Source organism: Corvus kubaryi, unplaced genomic scaffold (assembly GCF_017639235.1).
Source record: "Corvus kubaryi isolate FWS band 111438036 unplaced genomic scaffold, C.kubaryi_AGA036_p1.0 37361, whole genome shotgun sequence".
In the NCBI taxonomy this organism is placed as follows: Eukaryota; Metazoa; Chordata; class Aves; order Passeriformes; family Corvidae; genus Corvus; species Corvus kubaryi.
Window position 1 is genome coordinate 1,567,048 of NW_024581118.1, and position 24,037 is coordinate 1,591,084.

The window sequence follows — 24,037 nt, forward strand, 5'->3', positions numbered from 1 at the left end:
CGCAGGTCACAGTAAATGATGTTTGTATTTTGTCTACACTAGGAGAGGCAGTAAATTAGTCTGGGCTCCTCACATCAGGGAGACTTACGATGACATTGAATATCCAAGTGTCTCTCTGTGGGGACATGGTGTGCTGCCGCATTTCCTAACTTTTATCTAATTTTGAATGAAAAGGAATGGAAGTGTGTGATGTCTATCAGAAAATTAGGACATGGATAGACAAATAACCTTGGTCTGGAGAAGGAGAGCATGGCCTCATGTTTGTGATGGGGAAGAAATGGATTTTGTTCTTGTTTGTCATAATTCTCATGGGACCTTTCATGAAACACTAAAGGAGCCCACCTTTTGTCTTCCCATCTTTTATAGCAGCCCTAAACCACTCACTAAATGTGGGGTTTTTTGTTGGTTTGGCTTTAGCTGAAGTGTTTGTGGTTTTCCAGAGCAGATCAGATTGGGTGGCACTGCCCTTCTTACTATTCCCACTCACCCAGAATATCATCTCATCTGTAGGGTCAGCACAGGCAGGATCCTGCAAACAGCTGAAAAATTGGGTTCTTTTTTTTTCTAAACGTGGGCCATGGAAACCACACATAGAAATGACACAGAAAGAAGACAAAAAGTCTGTGACTTGCCCAAAACCAACTGGTATTCTGGAGCCTGCAAGTGTTCCCAGGAATCCTTTTATAATGGAAAACTCTTCTTTTTTATATATTATTTTCTTGAAGTAAAATGAGGACTCCTTGTTATCTTCCAGCAGTGTGCAGACTGAGCATTCCTTCTGCTAGTTCTCCTCCTGGCTTTGGGAACTGTGCATGACCAACCTGAGCTAGATCTTTTAGTCCTCCATCTGGGATTTTGGGGACTTTCCTGAGAAAATGAATTGTGATACTATTAGTCTCTGTAACCTTTTCTATTCCTTGGTAGATGAGTCTTAAAATGTATTGTGAGTGAGAAAACGATGTGCATACACCCTTGTTTTGGAAAGAAAGGAAAGGATTGAGTGCTTCAATCCTTGAAAACTGATGTATTACAGAGGACAGCTCCTGGTTTATTTTGTGTGTGGATGATATGTGTTTGTAAAGTTTTATTGCCTGGTTCAGGCTCATTAAAGCACCTTTTGGAGGTGTCACTTTTGAGAAGGGAGAGGCGGGGGGGGGAGGCAGGGGTGTGGAGGGCAGAAAGGCCTCTTGCCTCCAGGCACTCCCTGACTCCAAGTCCTATTACTCATGTTTAAACCCTAGCTCTCCAACATTTATCTTGCAAAATGTCCCATATTTTTCTAAAATTATTAGATCGACTAAAGAAATAGAGACCTATTTTATATGATGATATCTTGTGAAATTAAGGTTGACAGGCGATAGACTTTGCCTGGAGAGGCACTTGAGAGAGAAAAGTAATCAATGGAGAAAGTTCTAGGGAAATGTTAGCATAAGAATGAGTGGTTTCAAATAGTCTGCTCATAAATTCCGGCTGGACTTCAGAAGTTTGCTCACAGATAGAGGAAATGAGGTTCTGGAATGACTTTCCAATAGTAATGGGAAAAGCAATCAAGCGAGTTGTGAAGATGAAATAAGTTTTGTGCAGGTAACTGTGCTATAAAATTATAATCTCATTCATTCCCCGGGAACTTCCTCACGGGCCTGTGTTTTGGTCCTAGTGGAAATTCCCCAGTGGGCAGGACTGGGGCTCTGCTGGCAGAATGGCATCCTCTAAAGACTTATTTCTCTGAAATTTCATAAAAACTTCTCCTAAGCTTTCAGGAATCTTTATGGATAAAAAGTGGGTTGGGGTGGCCCTGGCTGGATGCTCTCTCACATCCCACTCCTCAACACGTCCCATTGTTCATGTGCTGGTGGAGAAGATGGGAGGTAATTTGTTGATTCTTCTGCCACTGTGCCTTGAAGTATAGAAAATATTCCTTTTTTTTTTGAGTATTTCTAACTCTCTTCACAGTTGGCATCTCTAAAGGCCTCTGAGAGACTTAAACAGCAACATTCCCATTTTCCACATGAAAATAAACCTTGCCAGCTTGGCTAGAACTAATTTTCTAATTAATGGCTCCCTGATTTTCTCTTTTCCTTAGAAGCTGTGGTATTCCTGTGGATAACAGCACTTTTGTTGTTGTTAGGCTTGTTTGGGTTATTTTTCCCTAGTGAGTGTCTCTTTTGATTTAACTGTAGACACTTAAGGAGAACAATATGGAGGAGATAAATGAAAGTGCACAGAAAATATTCATTAAAAATATAGGTCCTTGTCTCGCCACAGAAGAGCAAGATGTAAGATTGCTTTTCTTTAGATCCTTTTCTCATGGCCTATTAACAACCCCTTAACTTTTTTTTCTTTTTAAACTTTGTATTTCTTTCCCAAAAGTCAGCAATGTGTTTAACGAGTGAAAACATTCTCCTTTAAAGGTCACCCCACTTCAGATTGACTTGACTGTTGATTGCACTTGAGCTCATAGCTTTCATTCACATTAACCCCATTTGTTTTTAATTAAGCAGTGTCTTTTGAGCAAAGACAGTCCATCACTGCTGTCAAAAGGTAAATTTTACTCTTTAATACCAAGCCTTGTATTTCAGTTTAACAGAGATGAAGCTTTGAGAGCGATTTACTCAGACTATGGATTTTTAAGCAGGAATGCAAATTGTCTCACAAGTTGCCATGGCCCAATTTAATCTAATAGCATTCAAAGTGAATTCTAACAGAAACAACCCACTCAGCCACAGATCCAGCTGCATATTTTCATGCATTTCCTTGGTATCCAGTGTGTACCAGGCATCATTTTTGTTTATTAACACTGACCCTGTCCAGTAAAGACCCTTCCAGAACTGGTGGGCTCCCCCTTCCTCTCTTCCCATCAGAAAAGTCCTTTGCTAGTGGTATTCACAAAATATGGCTTTGGGGTTGGCTAAGCAAACACAAGCTTTGACATAAGGGTTATAGTGCTTAAAAAATGCAAAACGAATAAACAAAAAAATCACCCCAAAGACCCACAGATTTTTGGGGTAAGCCCTGGGTTTGTGTTTTTCATCAGCTTACTTAATTTTTCCTGTTTTCTGAAGTGCATCAAAGAAGAGAACGTGGAGAAGGTTGTCTGGGATCAATTAGCAGCAGCTCTCTGAATTAGCAGCATAGCAAATTTGGAGGATCCTGTGCCAAGACCTGTTGATGGTGAAAACATTGGTATCTTTTCCATTAAAGATGTTAAGTTTTCTGACTGATATGTTTTGGATGATAAGTATCATTTTACTGGAATAGTTTCCTTAATAGAGTCAGGATTATGGCATTTCTTTCCTATCCTACACTGTCTTGGGTGCTACCAACACCATCCCCTGAATCACAGAACCACAGGATGGTTTGGGTTGGAAGGGACCTTAAAGCCCATCCAGTGCCACCCCCTGCCATGGGCAGAGACATCTTCCACTGTCCCAGGTTGCTCCAAACCCCATCCAGCCTGGCCTTGGACACTTCCAGGGATCCAGAGGCAGCCACAGCTTCTCTGGGCACCCTGTGCCAGGGCCTGCCCACCCTCCCAGGGAACAATTCCTTCCCAATATCCCATCTAACCCTGCCCTCCAGCAGTGGGAAGCCATTCCCTGTGTCCTGTCACTCCAGGCCATTGTAAACTGTTTATTTCTATTGTTTGTTTCTTGTCTGTGTTAATCACATAATGCTGATTCCTTGCATAGAGGACAATTTCTGGGCAAAGCAACCAACCAAGAAAATGTAATCCTGTCTAAAATTTGCAGTTGAAAGGGTAATAAGGGTCTTGGAGAGTATTAAAACATTTCAGATGGTATTTGGCAGCCGAAGGCATACAAAGTCCTAAATCCTTCTGAATTAGTAGTGATTAGTAAATATTATACATGCATTTCTAAGGCTTTTGATTTTTCTTTTAAGCCACTTCTCTGTCCTGACAGCACAAGTGGAAATTGTGGCAGTTGTGACCAGAATGCTGATAACTGAAGCAGGCACTTTTAGGCAGTGGGATTCATTAGCTGGTTTTGCTTGAGCTGTATAATATCATTAGTATTACATGTATACTTACACAATTAATTTGCTTTGCTTTTGACAAGACAGAACAGAATTTCTTACATTTAGTATTTTTTGCTCCTTCACTTGTTATTTCTTGGCAATGGAGTAAAACTTGCCTGTGGAATAAACCCTTTCCTTCTAATAGGAGGTTCTGCTCAGAACATCTAGATTTTTGTTATTTTATGTACTCCCTCCTCTTCCTCCTCCCCTCCTTGCTGGACTTTTTGATAATAGCTTCTTGGTTTTTTCTATTGGTTCTTGGGAAAACTAATGAAAAGAAAGTCAACAATAGTAATCAAACTGAATTATGGTAAAGCTCTGGCTTTCAGCTCACAATTGCTACAGAAATTGGGCCCAATTGACTACAAACTATAGGCACATATAAGTGAAACTTCCCTTCCTTTATTTGGCTGGTTACTTCATGTTTTCTTTCTTACAGGTTCTTTTTTTTTTTGCAGGAGAATTTAACAGCCAAGTCCTTTCTGTCTGCATGGGAGACCCCATTGCCCTTAACTTTGGGAGAAACAGGTAGGAAGTTCTTCCTTCACTTAAAATCTCAGGTATTTTTTATTTTACTTTTTTTGTTTTCCCCACTTATCACTCTGCTCCAAAAGATGTGTCTTTTACTGCCTCTCACAGCCACATTTCCAGTGCTGCTGCTGCTCTGGGCCTGCGTTTGTGCTTGTTAAGGAAAAAGTGCTGAAGGCTGCTTCCAACGTTTTTATTTCATACTTGTATTTCTTCTGTGCACACCTCTGCTCCTGGTTCATGGAATCACAGGATCTCCAGAGCTGGAAGGGACCCTCAAGCACCACTGGTCCAACTTCTGGCTCAGAACACCCCAACAATCCCACCCTGTGCATCCCTGGGAGCGGTATCCAAACGCTCCTGGAGCTCTGGCAGCCTTGGGGCCGTGCCCATTCCCTGGGGAGCCAGGGCAGTGCCCCAGCACCCTCTGGGGGAAGAACCTTTTCCTTGATCTCCAGCCTGACCCTCCCTGGCACAGCTCCAGCCATTCCCTGGGTCCTGTCCCTGGTCACAGCAGAGATGAGCCTGCCCCCCTTCCCGAGGACCTTGGTCACTGTAGGTTTTGCATTATCACCCCAGCAGGTTTTGTAGCCAGCTACACTTCGTTCCTTATGCAGACTGAGTTGAAGAAGATGCGATTTTGGTTTTTGGCTGTGCACAAATTTCACCCCATGAGTAGTGCCTGCCTCTATCAATGGTGTTTGTGGTATCTGAAAAGGCAGCCCCTGGGTGTGATCACACAAAAGAAGAAGCAGTAAAATCAGTGCTCAGTCAGGTGGAGTGGGTTACCTGCTTCATGCTGGGCTTCCTCTCAAGACATTTTTGCTCCAATGAAGCCAGTTGCATCTTGCTGCTTTTCAAATCTGCTTTGTTGGATTTTTTGGGTTTTTTTTCCTCTGCTCTCTGTTTTCTTTCCTGCTCCTTACCAAAGTCTCTGCTGAGCTCTTTGTGAAGAGCACAGGTTTCTTTGGGCTACACTTTCTGCAGGGACACCTTTTGCATCCCCACCTTTGGGGCAGCCCAGGGACAGCTCCAATCTCTGCTCCCTGTGACCAGGGCCAGGACCCAGGGAATGGCTGGAGCTGTGTCAGGGAGGGTCAGGCTGGAGATCAGGGAAAGGTTCTTCCCCCAGAGGCTGCTGGGACACTGCCCAGGCTCTCCAGGGAATGGGCACGGCCCCGAGGCTGCCAGAGCTCCAGGAGTGTTTGGACACCGCTCCCAGGGATGCACAGGGTGGGACTGTTGGGGTGTCTGTGCAGGGACAGGGGTTGGATTGATGATCCTTGTGGGTCTCTTCCCACTCAGGATGTTCTGGGGTTCTGTGATTCTATCCCAGCAGAGGCTGTTTGCCAACAAACATTCCCTCATTCCCTGCTGGAGTTTCTGCACTTGCAACTCTGTCCCAAGAACAGTCCCAGAAATGCTTGGCTGACATCCCGGGGGGCACTTAGGGTTAAAATTAAGGTAGATTTGTAGCCACCATATTGCAAATATGACTTTCCAGAATCACAGAATGCTTTGGGCTGGACGGGACCTTAAATATCATCCAGATCAGAGCAGCTGTGGCTGCCCGTGGATCCCTGGCAGTGTCCAAGGCCAGGCTGGACAGGGCTTGGAGCAGCCTGGGCTAGTGGAAGGTGTCCCTGCCCATGGCAGGGGGTGTCACCGGGTGATCTTCAAGGTCCTTTCCAACAGAAACTGTTCATGACTTTCTGTTACTCTTTCTCACAAGCTGTGTGCCACATTAAAGCAGGGACCTTCCACACGAAAAGCGTTTAAATTAAAAGCTGAGGTGGTGCTGCAGAGCCATCACGGAGATGGGCTGGAAGGACAGGAATTTGGGGGAAGAAGGCAGCACTGCAAGCCCCACTGCTTCCTTTGGGTTCTGGATTTCACTCTGAATTCCAAAATATTTCACCCTGCAGTGCATTGTATCTGTTTGTGGAAGGAAAAGATGAAACTGGGAGCCTTGCAGATCCCTGAGAATGGTAATCAGCCAAATTTGTGTTTTGGAGGGGAAAAGGAGGCTCCTGCTGATAAGAAAGGCTCTGTTTGATTCTAATCTCTTTCACCTGTTGAACAATTATTGATGACTTTCATTACGGTGCTTTGTTGCTGGTGCTATGAAAGGAGAATAATCAGTGCTGCATTAAGGTACATGTAAAAAGCCTGTCTCTATTTGCATGGTAATGAAGTACTACCTAAGGTGTTAGAAGGAGAATCAATAGGCTAATGAGATTTTATGCAAACAATCTCAAGTAACAACCTGGGCTCACCCTTAGATAAAAGGATTTGTTTGAAACAGGAAAATACTTACAAAGTGGGTTTTCTTTCTTTAAAAAAGAAAGAAAAAAAAAAAAAGCATTTTTATATCAGTGCAAATTGAAACATGAAAAAAGATCTGGTGTTTTAAGTATTACAGAAAATAATTCCAATCTACCTGGATGCTGTAGAAATAATGGCCTAATCAGGCTCATCCTTATAAATCTTGCCTATCAGTTTCATTCTTTTTGTTGGTGCTGATACTTAGCCTTGAAGATGAAGGGTGTAGAAGTCCACAGCTGAAGGCAAACCATCCTGTCTGGAATAAAAAATCAAATAGTAAAAATTATTGGCTCCAGCTCCTCAGGTAACACCCACTGACTTTGCACTGGGGAGTAGACAACTTTTCGAGTGAAGGACTGACCATTTGGGGACAGTGCTTAGATTGAGGTAAACACACCTCAGTACTCTGGAAAAATGAGTGGATTTGCTTTTTCAGCTTTTTATTGGTGCCTTTCTTTGTTCTATTTTAATTACAATTGATTCTTGGTGTGGTTTAAGCACAACAGTGTTGCAGAAAGCGCATTTTTCAGCCAGGCTGTTGGGTTGAAAATTAAGATTTGCTGCAGATTTTGGTAGGAAGAGGGAGATGAGCTCTGTGTTTTCTTGGAGAGAGACAGAGAAAGCTGCAGGGAACTGCTGTGCCCAAACCCCCTCTGGGTTAGCCTGGCTATGACTCGGAAAAACCTGGGAAAAACATGCTTTTTATGCATATAAGGTGCTGTGTAATAAGGTACAGAAATATGGGTTCAGCTGTGTGAGGTCCTGTGAAACCTCATAAAGTGTGGGTTTATCCACCACACACAAAAAATACATTGCAAACTCTGCTGGTTTATTAGAAAGACATGGGAAAAGCAGAGACACCATCAGGAACCTCAGGCAAAAACAAAAGAAAATTTAGTAAAGATAGAACTAAATTATTCTCTTTCTCTATTTTCCCAGATAGCTCAAGCATGAGAGAGAAAAACATGTTTTTATCCACAAATCTGCCTTCTCCCCAAAAAAATCCTCATTCTCTTAGTGCAAGAAATAAGTTTTCTATACTTTCTCCAGTGCTCCTGACTGGGTTTATTTCCATCAGGCAGCACCATGGCTGCAGGAGGTGTCTGTCCCCAGCCAGGGACAAACTCTGATGGACTGTCATGAAAAGGACATGGAGGAGAGGAATTCCTCCTGCATGCTTAAGGATGCATTTTTCCTGTCAGCTTCTCCTGCTGCTCTGTTCCTAATGGCATGGGGAATGTCCCACTCTGAGATGGCAGAGGTGTTGTCCAGCCTGTGCTGTGGCAGTCTAAATGAAGTCCTTGCTCTCCCCAACAGCTGAGTTTTTTTTGTTTCCATGAGTGCTCAAAACTGAGTAGAGGGAAAGAGCCAAGTTATCTTCAGAATCCCAAAATGGTTTGGGACGGAAGGGACCTGAAATCTCTTGTTCCACCCCCTGCCACGGGCAGGGACACCTTCCACTTGGTTGCTCCAAGCCCTGTCCAACCTGGCCTCGGACACTTCCAGGGATCCACGGGCAGCCACAGCTTCTCTGGGCACTCTGTGCCAGGGCCTCTCCACCCTCACAGGGAAGGATTCCTTCCCAATATCCCATCCAACCCTGCCCTCTGTCGGTGGGAAGTCGTTCCCCCTTGTCCTGTCACTCCGGCCCCATTTTGTCCCAAGTCCCTCCCCAGCTCTTCAGGCACTGAAAGTTCTCATAAGGTGTTATCAGACCCTTCTCTTCTCCAGGCTGAGCAATCCCAATCGTCTCAGTCTTTCCTCATAGGAGAGGTGTTCCATCCCTCTGATCATCTTTTGCTAAAGAACAGATAAATGGAATGAATTTCCACTAAAATAAAACTCTTTCTTGCTAAAAATGCCAAGGAATCTGGTCCCTTATAAGAGTAAAATAGAAATGTGTCCTTTCTCAGTTATCACTTCCTTATTATTTTTTCATTTTTTACTTTTGCTTTCTGAGGAGACCAAGCTCCCCAAGATGTGGGCAAAGCAGCATTTCATGGCAGAGCACTTGTGGAAATGCCCCACAGCAAGATGTGCCTATTTTGAATTTCCTTGGGATATTGCCACGGTGCTCTTCGAGAGGCAACAAGTGACAGGAGTGTTCCTTGAGGTGAGTGGTGCTTCGTTCCACTGGGAACTGCAGGCTGTGTTTGGGAAGGGGTTTGAACAACCCTAACAGCTTTTGGGTAATACTTCTGGGTTTTTTTGCTGTGAGGAAGAGAGTGACAAAGCAGAGGCTTTCTGATACGGGATTTCCAAGCTGTTGTCTCACTTTTGGTGTTGTCTCACTGATTTCACTCCCTTCCCTTCTTCCACATCGTGGATTGCAGAGCAAGTGAGACCTGTGCAGTGTGAGCACAGAAATGCTGCCCTAACAGGAGGGGACTAGTTCCAAGAGTTTCCTAGCACTACACCCTACACTTTTGGAAACAAAAGGCAGAGTAACAGCTTTGTGTGCTGTGGTTGCTGAGCATTGGCAGGGACACATTCCCACATCCCTCTTATCTGGAGGCAGGGAGACAGATTTCCCTGACTCTCTGGGATAATGGTGCGGTGGTGACACTTTTTATTTGGGCATTTTAGCTCAAATCTGAGTAAAATTGGAGAGAAAACAGATAGGAGGGAAGAAGAGATTTGGTTGGCGTGTTGTTTTTCCATCAGCTCTCTCCACAGTTTTGTTTACTGAAAACAATATAAGTTTTCCATTATGTATTTATTGGATTTTTAATTGAAAAGATCATTATTAAAAACCTCTGACAAGCTAAATTAGGCTCTCTGCTTTGGTTTCAGCCGGTCTGATGAGAACTTGCAATATAATCTATAACTATTTATGAGTCAATTTTTTCACTGATATAAATCCCTTTTTAATTCTTCTGTGAGGTCCTTCAGTTTCTCCTACTGTGGAGCCCAAGGGAACCAGAAAATTAAAATCTAAGGCAGCAATTACAGTGAACTATAATTTTACTGTTTCCCATATGAAGAATTAGTTTCTCCCATTTCTTGTTCTTGTTACAACCTTTGTCAAGAGCATAAATTATCAAAATTCTTCATTGTTTAATATTCCATGTAAATTCTAGTGGAAGTGAGACAGCGTGTCCTTTGTGCTGCACTGCTTCCTGAGCTGGATTTCTTTTTAAACAAAAGGATAATGAAAAGTCAAATTATTGGTGTTTTATACAGCAGAGCCATCGAGACATTAATTTCTTTTGTGGTCATTAGGTGTGGAAATACCCAAAGCGGGAAGGTGGTGGCAAAGGGGGAACCTGCATGGGATGACCATGACTTGATATGATCCCTTATATAGACTCCAAAATTAAATTGAACTCATTCTGCAGGGGATGGGGACAGATTAGATGTCCTTGGCACTTGGGGAATTGGTTTAATGGTGAACATGGGGGTGGTTCTGGAATAAAGATTTGGATTTCGTGATCTCAAAGGTCTTTGAAGAGCTTTTTCCCACCTTAATGATTCCATGATTCCAGTGAACACCCAAATAACTACTAAATAACAACCTACTCCCTACTGTTCTATCACCAGTTGGGTAAAGAAGATGAAATGGTTCTTGGGGTTCCTGAACAGGGAATTTCGGTGGCTCGGTAAGGCTTTTTGCAGGTGTAGGAAATCTGAACTGAGCTTTTTAGTTGACCACAAAATTTCATCAGGAGCTGTAGTGACAGGATGAGGAACAATGGGTTCAAATTGAAAGAGAGGAAATTTTGGTTGGATACTGGGAAGGAACTGTTCCCTGGGAGGGTGGGGAGGCCCTGGCACAGGGTGCCCAGAGAAGCTGTGGCTGCCCCTGGATCCCTGCAAGTGTCCAAGGCCAGGCTGGAAAAGGCTTGGAGCAGCCTGGGCTAGTGGAAGGTGTCCCTGCCCATGGCAGGGGTGGCACTGGGATGGGCTTTAAGGTCCAGCCCAAACCACGCTGTCGTTCTATGATTTCCAATCTTAAGCCATCCACCTGTTTTGTTCTGGGCTTAGAAATAGTTTTCTATGGAAAGCTGGAATGAGAAATGAATTCTTGTACTTTTTAAATCAATAAGGGCTGGTTTGGGATTTTTTTGGTGGGGAGGGTGTTTGGTCCCCTCAGAATTTTCAGTAGTGTTTCACAGTCATTATGAGGATCCACAATCACCCCGATGCTCAGCTGTGTTTGACATCTTGTACTTCACTGCTCCAAGTACAAACAGAATGTTGTTTACTTCAGAATTACAGACTCACAGAGAACTGTTTCTCACACTTATTTTTAGCACTGGCATTATTTCCCCACATATGTTAGTTACACTGCCCTTCCCTGGCTGCTGTTTATTCCTTCCTCAGTGCTGTGCTTCACATCACTCCTGGAGAAGCAGTGGAAAAACCTGCTGCACTCAGAGCCAGGTTGCCCACACCAATGCTTGGAGCAAAAACTCTCCTCACTTAATTCTTGTGCTGTACTTACCATTAAGATGATGATGTGAGGAACTGAGGGGGAGAACAACCTTCTCAAGCTCTTCTGCAGTGACTCCAGGTCATTTATGGGAGATGTTTCACAGAGTCTCCAGTGCTATTTCCAGGGCACTTCTCATAGTGTGGGGATACAGTCAGTTTTATGGGAAGCACAATACAGCTGGGAGTTGAGGGATAATGAAGAACAATTGTGGAGTGAGGGAACCAGCTCACAAAGCACCATAAACTGTCTCATTTCTAAGGCACTGGTTCTAATATGATCCATTTATTGAAAATAATCCGTTTTAGACAGGGAGGGCAAAAATCTTGAAGGATATAAGAATTCCTCTGGGGTTTCAAGATGTGTAAGCACAGAGTAAGTGCCTGTATGTTTTTTCCAGTCTGGGCAACGTAGGCTGGACAATTTTTCACTGAACTGGGGATGCTTACAGCAGTGCCTTAGCTGATTTCTTGTGTGCTTTGCTTTATGTGGATGCTTAAGAGTTTCCATTAAGAGCCTTGTTCTCTATAATCCCAGTGAGCAAATTTTACTTGTAAAGTGATAAACATTTAATCCAAAGTGGTTTTATGTACATGTGAAATTCCCACAAAACAGAATTCTTTCTACTTTGTAGAAAAGACCGTTATTGGTATCACCTTATTATTCTGCTTAAGAACTTTGATAATAACATTTGTGTCTCTAATTCCAGGGATTTAATTTTGGAGTAGTATTGAAAGGGAAGCCAATGCACAAGTTATGCTGTAGCTCAGGAACAACCAGTATTTTAAATTCTTACTAATTATATGAAGTTGAAAAATGTTATTTCATGAAAGCATTTAACATAAGAGTTAAAAATAAATAAAAGAGTGTGTAAGGGGAGATGTTTCAAGGAGTAAGACAGAGAAAAATCACTTCCAAAGAGGTACAGAGCAGAGAATTTCTATGCAAATATGGAGAGTTCTGAATAAGTGCAGAAACTAGGATCTGCAGAAACCCTTTCTCAAGTGAAAATAGAAACATAACATAATTTATTTTACCTTTGTTTTAGATAAATTCTCCTGTTTGGGCAAGAGCAGATGTTGAAGAGTTTTCCTGTTCTTTGCCTAATTGTGTTGTTTGTGGGGTTTTTTTTAGCTTGTGGGCCTGAGAGTGGAGAGTGAGAATAATAAGGGAAAAAATAAAGGAAAAAAAATCTTGAAAATTAAACTCTGTGTAACAACAACAACAACAACAATCCTCTGCAAATTGCACAGGCACATACACAAATCAAACCAGAGATTTTCTTCTAAGGACATGCTGCTAAAGAATAAACCTGAATTATCGAACCAAAACCAACCACCCCAGGAGTGGAATAATTTTCACATACAGTACATAGGTGTGTCAGGCATATTTATTGTTCTTTATTTCCTTTGATTTCATGTCACAGAAAAATCCTAAACAGGAGTCTATAGATCTCTCTCTCAGTTGTCTCTGTAGAGATCTCACCTCTGAGCCTCACCAAATTTTGATCAAAGGCCATGGAATAATGTGGTTTTCACACAGCTCGTTATGACCTGTGGGGGTATTTTTGCACATTCTCTTTAACATTGTAATGGGTGAAACTCAACCTCAGTTTGGGACCTGCCTTGAATCTGGAGTTTTGGAATTGGATCCAAGTGAAAATCTACAGCTTGACCAGGCTCAACTGCTTCAGATGGGCTTACCTAGACTGGAATTAAAAATAAACAAAAATGTAAAAGTATTTACTGTTTATTGCAGCCACAAATCCCAGAATTATTTCAAAGATAAAACCTGGGGGTTTTTTTGTTTTTTTTTTTTATTTCAGCTGCTGTCTCATATCCAATTCCAGCATATTACAGAACATTTCCTAAGGAATTCAGTCTTCTCAGCCTGCCCTGCTGCCGTATCTCCAGGTACATTTCTGCAGCTTGGTCCTGTGGTAATATTAAGATTAGCTCCTTTTTCCAACCAGATTTGTTTCCTGCAAAATTTTTCTCCAGAGCTCTTGGTTTTTACATTAAAGATATGCATAGATTGCTGTTTCCCTCCTCGAGTGGGACTTCCTTTTCATCCATGAAAACAAATGTGGCACCCACTGTAATTCCTTCAAAACACCATCCTGTTCTGCTTGGTAATGATTGCTTTCAGTTTCCATAAAGGCAGAGAAGTCGTCCAGGTCCCAGGGAAGCTGATGGGAGATCTGCAATCCAGTGGAAGCAAGATTGGTGAGTTCTCTGACAAAAGGAAGAGAGAACTCTCATTGCGAGTAAATGAAGTCCCCTAACAGCAGCTTTAATAGATATGGCTCAGCTGGGAAAATAATGTAAAGGGCAATAACATTTTCTGATTGTTTTTCATCTTCAGGAAGCTCCTGCCCACAGTGTGTGAACAGGACAGAAAGGCATCATTGTGCTCCAGGTGAGGATGGGAAGGGGTAGAACTACTGGAGGGTGACTCACCCCAGACTCACAGCTGTGAAAAATAAAAACATTCCATTTTGAAGGCTTGAAGAGGTATCAAAAATGAAGCTGAAAGGCTGATTTTCTTGCCTATGAAGGAATACTTGCCATACTCTAATTCCTCCCTGCAATAGATGTTTATTTAGGTAAACTTAAGCAGCAGCAGCAGTAGCTTCCTTGGATACAAATACATCTGAAACTGTGGCAAAGAGTTTATGCTTTTAGGAGAGTCAGAGTTCAGACCTGGGGAGAATAAGACAGTCAGACTACATTTTTTCTCTCCAGGGAACAGATAAAATTTTGGTATGTTCTCTTCCTTCCACTTCAGGTCTGGAAAACTGCCCCCAACTATCCATTTCCTTTTTTTTTCCCTTACAAGACACCCAAAAGGTTGTGTGAAGGAATTGCTTAAGGGGATTCTTTTAGTTGTCATTTTCTGCCCTTCGGGTACCTCATTCAGAGAAGAAGAGAGTAGGGTTATGTCATAACATGAACTCCCTAATTAGCTTGGTCTTTGCATGTTAAGTGTTTTGATTAGTTAATTTTGGGTTACACAACTTTAATTGAGTGTTAATGTTCACCCATCAGTCCAGGTACAAATATCAAGTTCTGCTATTAGTGTTTTCACTTGTTCAAAGCAGTTTATCTGCACCAGTTCCAGTTAAAATCCCCTAGTTAAAAGTGTCCCAGTTAAAATTCCCTTTCCAACTTTAAAAAAAGTTGTTTTTCTCATGTTCTCTGTATACTTTTGCAAATGTTTTAAGATGTGTTGGATGTATTTTAATATTTATTTTAAGGGTTTCTACTTTGCTCAGAACCAGCTCCAAACCCCAGTTTATAACAGCCAACAGCCAGTTTTAGACCTTTAGCCGTTGGTCTGTAAGCTCGCTCCGCGGCAACCTGAATCTTAATAAGGACATGTTACCACTCTTACTCCAGCTGCTGCTACCCCCCTGACAACGACGAGCTATTGGTAGACAGAGATAATCTGTCAAAGGGAAGCACCGATCACTTAGGACCAAAGGGGTGTGCCATGGGCGGTCCGTGGGCGGAGTGTGGTGGAGCAGGGGTACTATAAAACAGTGAGTCAGTCTCAGAGCAGGGGCAGACCACTGCAGATTTAGCTGTAGTGGGTGCTAGTGCTGGGCACTTAAGCCTTACTGCTATTTAGGAGCCTTCAATAATTTTTCTCTGACTTTTGGGTTAGCTAAAAGTCAGCCTAGCACTGCAAGTTTTCCACCGGAGGTCCAGTGCTGTCTAAGCCCAAAGATCTTTAATCCCTGCGTTCCCGGAAATACCTGTTGAGCCACTAGGATCCCAAATTTTGATATTTTCCTGATTTTTATAATTTTTCAATTTTTCTGTTTTAATAAATTATTTTAATTTTTCTAAGAGTTGTCTCGTTCCTCACAGGTTAGATGGCCTATCAGGAAGGAACTGCTCCTGTGAGGGTGGTGAGGCCCTGGCACAGGGTGCCCAGAGAACCTCTGACTGCTCCTGGATCCCTGGAAGCGTCCAAGGCCAGGCTGCAAAGGGCTTGGAGCAACCTGGGCTAGTGGAATGTGTCCCTGCCCATGGCAGGGGGTGGAACTGGATGGGCTTTAAGGTCCTTTCCATCCCAAAACAGTTCGGGATTCTGGGGTTCCGGGACTCCGCTCCTTAGCACTGGATTGGTGCTGGAGGTGCTCAGCAGCCGCCTCAGTGGGCTGCAGGTCCCCTTTGCCCGAGTTCAGGAGGATTCTCCGTTTTCCTTTGCAACAGCCTGGCAAACACGGAGCCTTTCAGCCCACACCATTCCCCCTCTGGGCGAGCACCAAGACATTCACGGCCTCGCAAGGCTGCGCTGCCACCCCACGTGCTGCAGCCCCTGCCAGGCCTGCTCAGGGAGCCCAGGCAGCTCTGCACACATCTCCTGGCAATTGCTCATTTGGGAGCAAGCAGGAGCCGCACCCTGCACAGACACACCAAGCATCTGCTTTGCTCTGAACCCCAAGGACAGGCAGTGTCCAGCGTGGCACTCTGGGCCATCCTGGAGGTTTCAGCTGCACACTGGCTGTTGCCAAGCACGTGTCCTGCCAGGCTCCTTGTCTCAGGAGATTTTCACCGAGGCAGCAAGAGCTGCACTGGCAACTGCATTTTAGTGCTGCAGCACCTCTGGGGGCACCTGCCCCAGCGAGTGGGATCCAATGTCCTGGCAGCAAAATGCCTGTGTGCCTCACAAGGAGTTCCACAAAACGGCCTGGGAGCTGCTCCCCTGCACAACAGGGACTTGTGCCACATCTCCTTGCCATGGCTGAGAGCACTCCTTCCTGCAGAGATCCTATAGAATCATCCCTGCACCAGGGCAGCTCTCGGCGAGGAGAACTGCACCCAAAAAAGGGGCTTTTGCATCAAACAACCGCCCTGTGCCCCAGGAGTCACAAGGACTTGCTGTCCCCATGTCCCTCCCGGCCCAGGCAGCGCCTTTCTCCTCTGCCCCACCCAGCACACCCTGCAACGCCCCAGAACCAAAAGGCTTCGGGCTCCAGCATTTCCCCCCAGATCAACGACCGCAGCGCAATAAAAACAACAAGCACTTCTGATTTATCAATTCAATCACTTTATTCAATCATTTTATTTCAATGAAATCATCTTATCTACATCTAACGTGTTCTGAGCTACAGCTCCACTGCCTAAGGAACATATTCCACAGTGTCCTGGATTGCAGTATGTCATAAATGAAATGGAGTGTTGGTCTTTGCATATTAAGTGTTTTCGACTTTTAATTGTTAATTGTTTAATTATTGTTTATTCAAATTACCCATCAAGCCAGTTAAGAGTTACTAAGTTCCAAAGTTATTCCCCTGATTAGTTGATTAAAGTGTTTTACATAATTCCTCGTTAAAAATCCTTTGTTAATAAAGTTCCACAAGTTTGTTCCCCTCTTTAGTCCCTAAAGTGTGACAATGTCTTAATTCCTGTATGTGTCCAAATTAATTACCCTGTTTTTAAGAGTTCTCTGAGATACTTAAAGCCCAGCTTTAAACCTTTTACCAAGTGTTCTTAACCTTTGTAAGTTTTGAGTGAGTTTTAAGCTTTGCCAAAAAGGAGACCTTCTATCTGACAGGGACCTATTTGTAGAACCTGGCCATTGGCCTGCAACTCAGCACCTTGGCAACCTGGAATATTAATGAGGACCTTTCCTGCCTTTGGAGCCAATGACATCTTTCCCCTAAATAACAACGAGCCATTGGCCAACTGAGATTACCTCACCTCAAGACACCACCAATCATCCAGCACCACGGAGGCTGGACACTGGGCGCTCATGGGCGAGACCCAGACTTTATAAAACTGCTGGACACCAGCTCAGAGGTGCCATTTTCACCTCAGATGAGCTGCTGATGAAGCCTGATGCTGGGAGCACCTCTTTCAAAAGGTAGTTTAACATTCTGACTTTGGGCGAGCTGAAGTCACCCCAGCGTTGTAAGGTCTCTGCTTTGGGACTTTTGAGCCGGTTCGGACAACAAGGTCTCTAATCACTGCAGACCCGTGGTTTTTTTGGCTTTACAATTCTTTTGTACTTGCAGGTTTTTGGGATTTTTTGCTGATTGTTCTTTTAACAAATTGTTTTTAATTATTTTAATTAAGAACCAAGAGTTGTCTCACTCCTCACAAGTACATTCTATTCTCACGAGCTGTTGAAACCAGGTGGGGCAGTGTTTCCTTGCCTCCTCCCTTTGGACTAGCTTCTGTTAATGAGCCCATCAATGCCTGGCCTCATGACTCAGCATCCCATTGTAAGATGGGTCCACCCAGAGGGAGGAACCAAGCATTCCATGCTGCATTTAATCTGAGATTCCAAATACCACAGACACCCTTTCCACTGGATTTCCAGAGGACAGGAGCTACATAGCCGCCATTGGACCTTCTGAGGAAAAGCAGACCCTTTCTACAGGATCACTGCTTCAACAGAACCACATGCACCATTTCAGGACAACTGCAGCCACCATTTTATCAGACTGCTACCACCACCCTGACTAACAGGGTGTCAGGTTGTATCCTGACTCTGTCACTTTGAACCAGTGTTTTCTTTTGGTTTTTTTTCCCCTTTTCTTTACTTTCCCTATTAAATTGTTACTCTTACTTGGTGCCTCAACTGTTTTGTTTTCAAACTAGTGTACAGAGGAACATATTCCAGACCAAGTGCTGAATAAGATTATTTCTCAGAAACAAAAAGAGCTTCCTACTCCTTTTCTTTGCAATTTAATGTCCAGTTTAAAGCTTCACAGCTCTCTAGCTTCAGCACTTGTCTTTCTTATGTTACTGCCTATGCTGAGCCCCAGCTTGTAATTTATTAATTAAACAGGAACAGAAGCCGTGAGAGGGCCCTTATCCTGTTATCTTAAATACTAGCAGGGAGCACTACTATCTGCTCCTACTTTCACCTACAGAATTTAACTCTCTTAATTCTTCTATCTATAGTCCTCACATTCTTGAGGCAGTAGCTATATTAACACTTCTATATCCTCTTATCTAAAATTCTAGTAGAGAGCACTAGGAACATCTACCCCTAACTTCCCCTACAGAATTGAACTCCCTTAATTCTCCTAGTGGAGGAGTTTTGCTCCTCCAATCCTTGGGGCAGCAGCTACAATGGCCCCTCAGTCAGGAGCCTCCTGGCCCTCCAGCAGATCGACACTGCCACTGAGCTTGGTGTCATCTGCCAAATGACTGAGGGTGCCCTCGATCGTCTTGTCCAGGTCACTGTAGGAGATGTCAATGTCTTAGTCAGGGTTACTGTCACCAGAACCCTGACTTGCTGTGGGTCTTGCTTTGCCTCTGTGGGTGTGGTTCCATTGGCAGCATGGAGCCATGGTGGGACGGCCTCTACGGCTGGAGCAGCGGAATGAGGCATCTGAGGCTCCGGAACGCCCTGCGCAGGGCCCTGAGCGCCCTCCTGAAGGGGGACGGCCGCTGCACGGGGACGGCTGCAGCTGAGCGCAGGCCTTGCAGACACTCAAACAACTGCCTGTCCCTCTTCAGTAATTCCTCCTCCCTCCGAGTGGTCCCCGTGTCAGCCTCCAGTTCCCTGAAACCTCTCCCTGCCTCTTCTATTTGGGACAGGCTTCCTTCTTCTGATTTCTGTGCCTGTGCCCGTGCCCCTGTTATAGAGCAGGGGTTTCACGTTATATGGGCAGATCAGGGTTTCCTGCGGCTGATCCAGACCATCCTCTGTGGTTGTGCAGGATTCTGCCCGTGACTTGCATACGAGGGACCCTGAGGCACTCTCTTCATCACTACTCCAGCTCAGCTCTTGGTCTTCTGCCCAGGCTTCATGTGGGAGGGGCACTACGCCGCTCACTTCCACAGCCAGCCTGCAGACCTCTGTGTCTTCTAGCCATGACTCGGATGACAGGGACCCTGAGGTGCTCTCCTCCTCAGTGCTGTACCTCAGCTCTTTGTCGTCAGCCCACTCTGTGGACAGGCTTGACCCACTGCAGGCAGAGCTGAGCTCCTTGGAGCAGGACCCCTCCTCGCCCTGTACCTCTGCTGACCCTGCGATATCTTCCCGCTGCCTGGCCAGTGGGCTGGGGGGGCAGCAGGGGCTGTGCGGGGCCGCTGCCCGGCTCTCTGCTGCTGCCACCTGTGCACCAGAGGCAGCAGAAGCTGCTGCCTTTGCCACCTCTTGTGCCTGGCCAGTGGGACTCACGTGGCACTCTGGAGCTCCAGCCAGGGCAGCAGCTGCTGGCTGGGTGTCCGTGGGAGCTGCTGGGGCAGGAGGTGTGCTGGGCAGGTCAGCGTCTGCCTCTTCTGCCTGCAGCGAGCCGGGCTCCACCAAGAGCGCCGGGTAGAGAGGGTTGACCCAGATGGTTTCAACGCTGATGTTGCTCTTCTCCTCACTCCCTGGCTCTTTGCAGAGTGCCATCGCTGCTGACCCTTCCTGCAGGCCCTGCTCTTCCAGCTGGCAGAGCGAGGGGCTGGGAATGCGGCAGGGCTCTAACGGGAATGGGCCTATGGTCTTTGGCCTCTTGTGATGGGTCCTGCGGGGTTTAGCTGGGCCCTGCTTGGTGCACGGGTGGAGGTTCCCCTGCTCTGCCCCTGCCTGGTGCGGGAGGGGCCTGGGGGCCCTCTCTTCCTCAGTGCTCCCTCTTTGCTGCCTTCTGGGGCTCTCTGGCAGTCTCTGGATTAGCCGGTCTGCCCGCAGCTTGTACAAAGGCTGCTCCCCATTTTCTGCGGGGGCTGCTGCCGCCGTCCCTGAGCCCGTGCCCTGGTCCAGGTGCCGCTGTGTCCCCGGCTGCTGGCCGCGTCGCCGGATCACAGCCGCCACCCTGCTCAGCATGGCCCGGGAGCCGCGCCGCAGCGAGTGCAGCAGAGCCTGCCCGCAGCCCCTGGGGCTGTGCGGGGCCGCTGCCCGGCTCTCTGCTGCTGCCGCCTGCGCGCCAGGGGCAGCACAGGAGTCACGGTGCTCCTCAGCTTCCTGCGGGGCTGCCCGTGCCTCGCAGCTGCGCCCCTGCACGGAGGAGGCCGAGGCTGAGCACCCGGCACTCGGACAGCGGGGCAGGGGGCTCAGAACCAGCCGCAAACCGGCTGGAACCAGCTGGAACCGGCGGGGACAGGAGTGTGTAAAGAGTGCGGTGACAGAGCTGTCACACAGCTCCTCGCAGTGACAAATCAGCCACTGCCAATGGAAGCCGTGGATGTGCCACAGCTTTTTAAAAGTGTATTTTCACATCAGGCACCGTGCTAGAGTTGTAGAAGGCATTGCTGCAGGCTGAAATGTCTTTAGAAAGAATTACAAATGAAAAAGAATTGTGGAAAGTGTTCAAAACAATCCAAGAGCATCATTTTGTTGGTGTCTATTACGTGTGATAATTGCACACTCAGCCGAGAATTCCCTTCTAAAATCAGCACAGAGGGCCCACTGAAAAATGCAGAGGCTCTTGCACAAGGAACATGGGCAACACCAAGTTTAGGATCAAGACTTGGGATGTGAAAATCCTGGGCTCATTGGGAAAAGGGGTTTCCTTCCACCACAGTTAAGAATTCCCTCATTTGCCCCTTTATAATGCAGAGTAAACCACAGGAGAACTCAGATGGTTCAGGAGGCAAAGGAAAAACTCCAGAGATGAGCTGTTGGAAGAGAATTTCAAGCATGGCTGAAATGTTGACATAGCTCCAATGTTAATTGGGAAATTACAAGAGGAAATAATGGTGAATATTCCAGTAGAGCAGGGGAGGTTTAGATGGATATTGGGAGGGAATTGTTCCCTGGGAGGGTGGGGAGGCCCTGGCACAGGGTGTCCAGAGAAGCTGTGGCTGCCCGTGGATCCCTGGCAGTGTCCAAAGCCAGGTTGGATGGGGCTTGGAGCAGCCTGGGCTAGTGGAAGTTGTCCCTTCCCATGGCGGGGGGTGGCACTGGATGGGCTTTAAGGTCCCTTCTGAAACAAACCATTTTGGGATCCTGTTATTCTAAATTCTTCACTCAATTTTTGAGCAGGTTTTTATTGACGTGAATGAACACAGACCCACCTCCTAGTTTTAAAAATTTTTCTAAATCTGCTAGGAGAGCTTTGGCAAGTGTGGTGCCTATCCCAGCGTGCAAGTTAAGGAAATTCAAGGCTTAATGGAGACCTCATTAAATTGGCATATGCATTAACACAGGGGAACAGTTACATGCAAGGAGAAGCAGCATCCAGAAATATTTTTGAGGCTAGGAAATGCTCTGAAAGTAGCTTATTGTGTCCTTGGGCTAACCCAGATGGGCTGCCGGAGCCGTTTTACTGGAGACAGGAGCTAGTTTCCAGACTGGACAAACCACTTTTTCTCTGCCTATTTGGGCTGAGAAAAGAAGCAGGGATTTTAGAGAGGTTTATGGAGATAAGGAGGGCAGCCTGAGCTGACTGACCCTGTGTAGGGAGGCTCAGGGTTTCCTCCTGGCACCTGATCTTTCCTCTCTGCTCCTGGCAAAGAGCCCTTTCTTGCAGTGCCCTAATTGGCCATGCTGCCCAAAGCCCTTCCAGCACTCAAGAGTGGAGCACAGAGTAAAAGAATTTATCAGGCTTGGTAGATACAGGGACACTGATCTATTGAGGCATCAGAAAAGGTAAAAAGTTTTGTTTAGGCTTTCAGTAAGGGAGCTTTTCTAAGGGAAGGAAAAATGAAAGGACAACAAATAGGAACCCTTCCCCTCCGCCCAGAAAATGGCCTTATTTCTTGCTCCCAGGAGACTGAAAATGATGATTAATAATTGACAAACCTGCTGTCTCTTCAATAGGTTGTGGGTTTATGTAGCAGTGCTGGATTTTACAATGGCTTTAATCCCAAATTAATTTGCAGCCTTCTGACAGTGGAATGTTGCAGAGGGAAGAGTGATTCAGGGCAGATTATGGCCAAAAGTGAATGGAAATCCTGTGTTCAGCTACAGCTGCAGGGATGTGGGGAGGAAGAATAAGGATATCGGAGATAAAATTTACACCAGGGTACTGGAGCTAATACCATGAAAACTTATTAGGAGTTTGAAATCCAGATTGTATTCCGGAGCCTTAGAGCTCATATCCCAACAATACAGACTTGGAAAGCATTCAGGTTTAAACGGGGGGAAACACTGAAGTTGTGTGCCCTGAGGTTTCCACACAGTTTCCGTACGGTGGATCTAGAGGAGACACTTCCCAGATGTTTCCTTGGAACCTGGAATAGCTGGTGTCCCTGAAGTGGCCTGAGCCCCTGTCCCTGGGATGTCTGTGGAACCCCAGGATGTGCTTACACCTCTGGAAAGACAAAAATGCTTATTTTGATGCCAAGAGCCTTAACTGAAGTTAAAGTGTGGGGAATACCCAGCCCCTGCCCTGGAGGGAGGCCTGCTGATAAGGTGATTGCATAACCTCCCAGCAGAATCCCTTTAGAAAAGGCAGCACTTCGGTTAGAGTGAAAGAAAACAAGAACCATTATCCTCTGGGAGACCCTATGTAGATTCCTTGTAACCCATTAGCTACTACCCTCTCACACTCACCCTTGTATCCTTATAAAATCTAGCCCTCTGTGCCTTTTAGTTCGGGGAACTTGTCCCTAGCCTCCCCTTCACAGGGGTGCAGACTAATAAAGCTGCCTCATGCGGAACTGCTAAAGGTCTCCCTCCTCCTGGTCCAGCCTGGGGTTTGCTTCGCAGAATGAGAGCTGAAATCTCTCTCGCTGAATCACGAAAGAGCTGACAGCCTGCTGAGACAGGCAACCCCCTATTACAGCTGGAGAAGGGGGGGTCAGCGGCTCTGACCCAGGAAGAGGTGACCGGTCTGGGGAGATGGTCCCGAAAGGAATCGCTTTCCCGGGGTCCGGTGTCTTCCTCTCAGCTGCTGGCAGAGGAGCCCTTGCTGAAGCTGTCAGCTCTTTAGTGATATCAGCTCGTGATTCCAGCTCAGCTCTGCAGGGCTGCCTCTAGGCCAAACCAGACCAGAGAGAGAGACGAGAGGGCCCGTGTGGCTGGTTCCGCACGAAGGGAGCTTTATTGTGGGTCCCCTCCGGCGAAGGGGAAAGCCAGGGACGAGAACCCTCCCCCTGTCTCCCACAGGGGCCCATAGAGCTTGCTTTTATAGGGATACAGGGGATCAGTAAAGGCCAATGGGTTACAGAGGGTCTGGGATGGGAACAGACCAATGGGTTACGACGAAATCTGCATAGCGTGTCCTAAAGGATTGTGGGTTTGCCTTTCCTCGCCTTGACCACAGTGGTTGCCTTTCCAGGGAGTCCTGCTGGGCGATTGCGAAATCTCTTCTCTCAGCAGAGATCCCTCCAGGGCAAGGGCTGGGCATACCCCACAACCCCCTGCAAAGGCATCCCTGGCAGCTGAGGGATCGCCGCAGACCTCTGGAAGACTGTCTCTTGCGGGACACTCTCTCTGGAGCGGTCATGGCTTCCTTGGTCTCAGCCACAGACCCCCACCTGGCCGTCATATTACAGCATCCTCAGCCGAGAAGCCAGAGGGATAATTCCTGAGGATTCTTCATTTAGCTTTGAGTCATGGCCCACGCAAAGACTGAAATACAGCAGGAATTGTGGCTGTTCCAAAGCCAAGCACAGAGGGAAGAGCTGGAAGGACCAGGCCAGTGAAGGCTGTGGTGCAGCACAGCTTTGAATATGCATGAGGCCTTTCCATAGGCAGCAGGTTGGATCCTCTCCTTTTCCTTTTCCTTTTCCTTTTCCTTTTCCTTTTCCTTTTTTCCTTTTCCTTTTTTCCTTTTCCTTTCCTTTCCTTTCCTTTCCTTTCCTTTCCTTTCCTTTCCTT

At 46.0% G+C, this 24,037-nt stretch overlaps 1 long non-coding RNA gene across 2 annotated transcripts; it reads left to right on the forward strand.

Moving 5' to 3' along the window:
* Positions 1-3,593: 3,593 nt before the first annotated feature.
* LOC121667377 lies at positions 3,594-14,490 on the forward strand. 2 transcript variants are annotated; one of them, XR_006017052.1, is made up of 5 exons: positions 3,594-4,563; positions 8,852-9,001; positions 13,146-13,233; positions 13,469-13,545; positions 13,685-14,490. It is a non-coding gene; the product is annotated as an uncharacterized LOC121667377 (long non-coding RNA). The 2 variants fall into 2 exon arrangements; XR_006017051.1 differs by having other exon boundaries at positions 3,595-4,563; positions 8,849-9,001.
* The last annotated feature ends 9,547 nt before the right edge of the window (positions 14,491-24,037 follow it).